Below are 6,894 nucleotides of genomic sequence, written 5' to 3' on the forward strand. Positions count from 1 at the left end.
AGAGGGGGTGATTTCTTCATTCTGTCTCTCCAGTGATGCACACACCCTGTAGCAAAAATCTCCCTCTCTTAAAAAAAATAAAATCCTTGGATTAGTCTGGTTCTGGGCATTGTTATCACAATGGTATCTCTTTCAAGAGCATGTGTCCCATTAAGCGTATGCTCTGTTAGCTGTGTTCTGTGAACTGTGTTTTATGGACAGTTGCCTGTAGCAATGAATTCTCTCTTAGCATTTGTGTCCCTGATGAACTTCTCAGATAAACTGAGGAAGTTTAAATGGCACACTGAGCATCTCTAGCTGCAGCCCAGTGATCTCAGGAAGCCCAGCTCAGTCAGCTAGCATTATATACCCTTGAACTGCTTTAGAGATGAAGATGTCTGCAGCATGAGATGGCTTCAGCCACAACCATTGTCTTCTCAACAAGACGCTGGCAATGTTGGTTGGCACGCTTGAATCAACTCGATGTGGTTGTCCTTGGATTTGGCCAAGGGCAATAACTGACAATGTAACACAGATCCTCAGTTCCCTATGACCTGGGTTGATTCTAGAAAGTTTATACAATATAACTTGTTTAGCAACCAACCTGCCAGAAAGAGGCACCCGGAATTTCTTACACCCCTGGTATAAAAAAGGAAGTATCTCTTTGGTGCCCCCTGGGGGTTGCTCAGGGAGTAGGCCACAGATGAATAATAAGTAAATAAGCCCTGAGATAATGCTTATTTCGTTCTTGAATTGAAAGCTCTTGACACAAAACAACAAGATTCTGTTTTTTTCTTTTAAGTTACATTGACAATGGATTTACCCTCCTCTTTCCTCCACTTGTAAATGTACATATTCCACCAGGGCTTCATGCTCAAACTTCATGTACATTCTCTGCCCACCAGATATTCCAGTGAGCAAAGACTATGCTTGGTATAACACGTGCCTAACAATTAAACAGCCTACTCTTGGTCTTTTTTGCTGAGTTGTCATGGATACTAACTAAAAAAAAGAAAAGATACAGAGAGTTTGCAGGAATATTAAGTGGCTTTTGAAGATTAAACCTCTGAACAGCTATGTGGTTGGTCCTGGTGATAGGCATGTGGGGGTGGTGACATCCTAACCCCTTCCTCTTTCTTTTGGATCTGATTCAATGCAAAAACGGTGAGCAGAACTGCAGAGCTCCTCAAAACTGTGTGGGTGCTCTCTGAAAGACAGTCTGTCTACATGTTTCTTTTGGTTGGAAGGTGATTTGGACATAGGAGTGAGAGATGTTACCTCCCCTGAAGGGATGCTTAGCTAGATGCTGTGGGGAGAGGGAAAATAATGGGCCGGGTTCGGGGATGAACAAGGCTCAGATATAAAGTCCTAACTCTTTTCTCTTAGAGTTCAGGCTTCACGTTACAGATTAGTTTTTACATCTCAGTGCTTGGAATCACGAAACCAAGCCGGGATGCAGAGAGGGCCCATAAGAGACACATTCATCTCTCTCCTCTGTATGTCAAGCAATACATAAATAACAATGAGGCTATGGCTCCTTATTGCCGAGAAGTCACTGCCAGTACGCCATGCTGTGTCGTGCCCGCATGTGTCACTTGTCTATCTTGCAGACTTTGAATGTCAGTACCTACTGTATGAACAGCCTCCATGAGAGGATTTGAAAATTAGAGGAAACATTGGTTAGAAAAAATGTAGGAGGGGTAGAGACACATTACCCCACCCTAAAAATGTTAAAATACTAAATAACATGATATTTTCTATAAGGTTTAAAACTACACATTTGATAGCTTTAAGATAAATGATAGGTAGTCATACTCAGAGAGGGGTAAACACACACTGAAGATTTTGCTCCAGAGAAGGGTGACTCCTCCAGCACCTGAAGAGGTATCAGATGATTACAGGCCTGGGATGAGCAGAAAGTCCATCCTTATTGCATCTATCCTGCAACAAACAGTATCACTTTAAATAAGATATCATTGCTGCCCTTATAATCCATTAGAAAGAACAGGTATTGCATTAGTTACAATACAAGGTGGCAGGTGCTTTCCGGAAAAAAGAGAGAGAGCTGTGTTCAGATGATGGATCAGGGATAAGGTAAAGCAGACCTATAAGAGGAGGGGGTTTTCAGTGCAGCCAGGGACCTCCCTAAATACTCTAGGCCCATGATTTATGCTGGCTGGGGCTGGAGGTGGATCTTGTTATTGGAACCCTGTTAGGGATGCCATCTCTGTCTCTGCCTTTCTCTCTTTACCTGTGTGTCTCTCACTCATGGACTAGAGAAATAAGCGTCAGGCATATGCGCATGCATGTCCAAAATCCCAAGAGGAGAACGAAGAGACTGGCATGGCTTTCCCCTTTGGGGCATGACTTCTCACTTTTCTTCTCTCTCTCTCTTTCTTTGTCTCTCTGGTGAGTGCATGCAACCCATATTTAAAAAGTGAGTAAATGAAAAGCCTCTTGCCAGAGGATACGTCTCATGGCGGTGACGGGGGGTGCACATTGAGTGAGATCACCAAAGCTATGTTAGATTTCACTAGTCAGAGAAGTAGACTATAATATTTCAGACAGAGGAAAATTTGGGGGAAGGGAAGAGCAAGACATTCATGGATTGACAATGAGAGAGATTGAACTAGAGGGGAATAAGGAAAGAGATTTAGAACAAGGATAGTAGTAGCATTAAAGGCACATATCAGTCAGAAGTAGTTCATTAGTAGTGTGATTACTTCTAAAATGTTTGCTGATATAGAATATTCTAGTGGGAGGAAAAAAGAAAAAGAAAAAAAAAAACTGATTCCAGAGTAAGGGATAACAGACTACAAATGCAAATACTGACACATACAGAACTGAAACATAATTGGTCAATTACAAATGAAACTGACAATCAGTATTTATGTCAATGTAGAGAAAAGAGACAAAGAAAGCAAAACTTGAAAGACACAACAGTTTTCCTTTTCTTTCTTTTCATCTCCACTCCCAGCCAGCATGGGCTGGATAAGGATGAAGGGCAGGGGAGAGGCTTAGGGATTTGCAGCACAGTTGATCCTGCTCAACCTCATCTTGGAGGTGTAAATTGTGTTGTTACTCCAAGGATGTTCATTAGGTTGAAGCCCATACATACTGTGTCCCGTGATGAAAGGAGTATTTCTTTGCATATGTGTTTCATTTGTATTTTGAGTGACAGAATAAATTTTTAAACCTTGTCAGCTTTGTTGTGTAGGGGAATTTTCCTCCCAGAGGACCCGCCGATGGGGGCATTTCTATTCTTTCTGTATTTGTAGTCTTGATCAGTGCATTAAGTGCTTCTCATAAGTCATCTTCTTTTGTCTTTATAGCACATGAACAATTATCACTGTCCCCATTTTTCAAGTGAGAGAATCAGGATTCTCACAAGTGGACTTTTTCAGGGTCTTAGAGCTTATGTACTATAATCATAAATCCTGACAGGCCATTAGGTCAGAAATAATTTTTACATACAAATGGCCATAGTCACTAGTTGAAAAAAAAATTCATTCTTACATGTTTTCCCTTTGACAACAGTGTCTCAGCTCCAGCATCCCTGGGATGAGTGAGACTACAACAACACATAGATACTACTAACTAGTGTTGCTGACCAGTGTCTGTATGCTAAGTACAAATCCAAATGTAAGATGGTATTATCTCATTTCATGCTTACAACAATCCTGGGAAGGAGGCATGCTTATTATTTTAGTTTATAAATGAGGAACTTAGGGCAAAAGAAAACAAAGGAACTTACCTAGTATTTTTAATGTTGGTACAAAATTATTTTTTGTGACTAAAAGAGTGTCTTTTAGGTTGAGAAACTCAGTTTATGCCATTTTTCAGGAAGATGCCTTTTCTGACTAATTCTAGAATGTATACTTAGATGCTAAACTCTTTGAGGACAGAAAACATCTCTTGCTCATCCTTTTCTAGTCTCTAGACTCTTGCAAACCATGGTACATAGTAAGTGCTTATCAAGTGTTCAGCTAAACTAAACTTGTTGAGGAATATTGAAAATTAGGCATAGGACGGGTAGGTGGTATGGAGGTTAAGGCACTTCATCCCATATAGCCAACTGTTCAGTGTGAGTCCCAGACATGGTGGCTTAAAAAATTATGTTGGTTGTGTGCGTGCCCAAAATCCCGAGAGGAGATTGGAGGAGAAGGGATTATGGTGTGACCATTCCCCCTGGGGGGTGATTTCTCTCTTTCTCTCTGGTGAGTGCAAGTGCTCTATAGCAAAAACAAACAAACAAACAAACAAAACAAAACACACACACACACACACACACATATGCAAGGAAGAAAATTAGTCATTCTATTAAATTTTAATTTCTCCCACCTCTACTTGGTTTTCCACTTGGTGTAATTTGAATGTTTCCAAGAAAGATATTGGTGTTAACTAATTATATAGGGTGGGAAACTAGGAAGTTAAGAAATGTATATTTATTTCCACTGAAACTGGAATGATAAAATTAGAAGTCTAAAGAAAGGAAGCAGTAGAGATATTTTGTAATAATATCTGTCAGAACTTATTTTTATTTTGAGAGAGATTTTCTGCTATAGGTTACATGCCCTCTCCAGAGAGACAGAAAGTGAGAAATCACTCCCCCAGAGGGTGGGGGGTGGCTATGCTGCAATCCCTTTCTGTCTTCTCCTCTCAGGATTTTTGGGCATGCATGCACATGCGCCCGGTGAGAGTTTTAAACTGCCAGGTCCGGGACTGGAAACACAGTTGACTGAGTCCAGCAATGTAGCCATGACACCATTGGCTGGTCCCTGTTAAAACTTATTAAGAAGATCATAATAGTAGCTAACAATAATAAATAATATTTATCGAGTGCTTATTATACACCAAGAACTTTTCTAGATACTTAATATATTTTATTTTAGCTAACTGTCATTTCAGTTTCTTATGAGATAAACATGATTATTACATCTGTTAGGCCAGGGAAAAGACCAACTGAAATAAATTATTCAAAGTCATATAGTTATAAAATGACAGAGCCAAAAATAACTTTTAAGGATTCCAAAGAGCTTGGGGAAAATAAGAAGACCATTCAGAGAAGGACAGTTTCCATTGGTGGGACGTATGCAGTTTGACTTAAAACGCAGAGTAAAAATGGGCAAGTGTGGGAGCTGGATGGGGGTGTTGCAGTAAAACACAGGAAGGTTCTGGGTTACAGTCTAGAGACCTCCCTGAGTACACTGACACAAGTGTGCCTGTGATCGGGGGCTGGCTGAAGCTTGGCGTGGACTGTGCTGTCAAGACTATTGCAGAGGCAGAGAGTGATTTCTCTCTCTCTCAGCATTTCTCGTGGAAGAAAGAAGAAGTAAACTTTTAAAAATAAAGAAAAAAACCCCAGAGAGTTAAAGAAAAAAAATGCAGTTGCTGCTAAAAAGCCATAGAGGTGGGGTTGGCAGATGGCATGACAGTTAAGGCACTGGACTTCCACATGGCTGACTGTGGTTTAAGTCCCAGACCTGGTGGCTTGCTTTCTCACTGTCCCTCGTTCTCTCTCTGGTCAAATTAAAAATAAATAATAATAGATTAAATAAAATAAATAATTCTTAAAAAAAATCACAGAGGATAGTGGATATTTGGATGTAAAATTCCAGAGGGGACCTCCACTGCCCTGTCCTGTTTACACATTTTCTAATAATGCCTCCTTTAACATGAAAATGCCAGCTCACAGCTGCAGTGCCCTCCTCACCCTGCTGTAGTCTGAAGCCAGCTTTCCTTCAGTTTCAATCTAACCACAGTGAGTCAGCTCTTGAGGGCCCACCCAGCCTGGCAAACTTTTCCATTTGGATGGTGAAGTCTGGGAGGAAAAAAAGAACCCCAAAAAAATTAAATAAATAAAACTTGCTAAAAAGGAGAGGCCTTTAAACTTTTTTGCTTTTGTGGAGATCTGAGTTCTCATAGTCTGGGGGTTTCCTGTGCTGATTTAGGTGAATCTGGGTCATGTTGCTGCTGCCTGTAGGTTCTGCAATTTTGGTGCTTCTTGGGTGTTTCTCTGTAATTACAGCCTTGGAAGATGAATGCTACCAGTGATGCATGTTTTCATGTTTTTTTTTTTTTAAAAAAAACGGTATTTATGCTTTCAAAACCACAGGGCCCTAAGCATACTGGTTTTATTTTCACTGGTGTCTTATGATATTCAGAAAGTCACTAAATGGAAAGTAACAGGGAGCAATCCTAAACTCACAGCAGTCATAATCATGGCTTTCTTTATCTTCTTTTTTAAAAAAAATTTTTTTACAGGTTTTTGCCATAGTGTGCACGTGCTGGCTGGGAGAGAGAGAAAGAGAGACAGTAAGAAGGAAAGTGAGAAATCACCCCCTGCGGAGAAGGCCACACCGTAATCCCTTCTCCTCCATTCTCTTCCTGGGATCTTGGGCATACATGCACACATGCCTGGTGTGATTTTCAAACCACAGAGTCTAAGATTCGAACTGCAGTCATACATGTGTGAGTCCTGAGACGTAACCACTATGCCATCTGCTGGCCTTATTTTGTCCTTATATTTAAATATTTTTCTCCTTTTTTTATTACTATTTTTTTATTTCAGTTATTTAATTAGGTTCTTGGTAACAAACTCAGAACACAAATTTGTGTAGATAAACTCCATAAACACAGATCACAGTTAGCCCTGGAATAGAGGAACAGCTTTGGTTTTGGTAAAATTTGTGAGTCTACAGCTTTCTGATCAAACTTGTACTGCTCTGTAATCTCCGATTTCTCTTTCTCTGTGTCAAAAATCTTACCTTCCTGGTGTCTGGGCTTCCACAGTTTCTTTTCCTTGAAGTAAGTACCAGTGAGATATTTTGGGATTTTTTTCCCAAAGAATTATTGAATTAATTAATTAATTTACTTATTTTAATTTGACCAGAGAGGGAGAAGAAGGGAGGGAGG

At 40.2% G+C, this 6,894-nt stretch overlaps 1 protein-coding gene across 5 annotated transcripts in view; it reads left to right on the forward strand.

Moving 5' to 3' along the window:
* LOC102497941 (myomegalin) overlaps positions 1-6,894 on the forward strand; it is a 251,520-nt gene that overhangs the window by 60,539 nt on the left and 184,087 nt on the right. The gene's annotated exons all lie outside the window — the stretch shown is intronic.

Source organism: Tupaia chinensis, unplaced genomic scaffold (assembly GCF_000334495.1).
Source record: "Tupaia chinensis unplaced genomic scaffold, TupChi_1.0 Scaffold144247_1, whole genome shotgun sequence".
Taxonomy (NCBI): domain Eukaryota; kingdom Metazoa; phylum Chordata; class Mammalia; order Scandentia; family Tupaiidae; genus Tupaia; species Tupaia belangeri.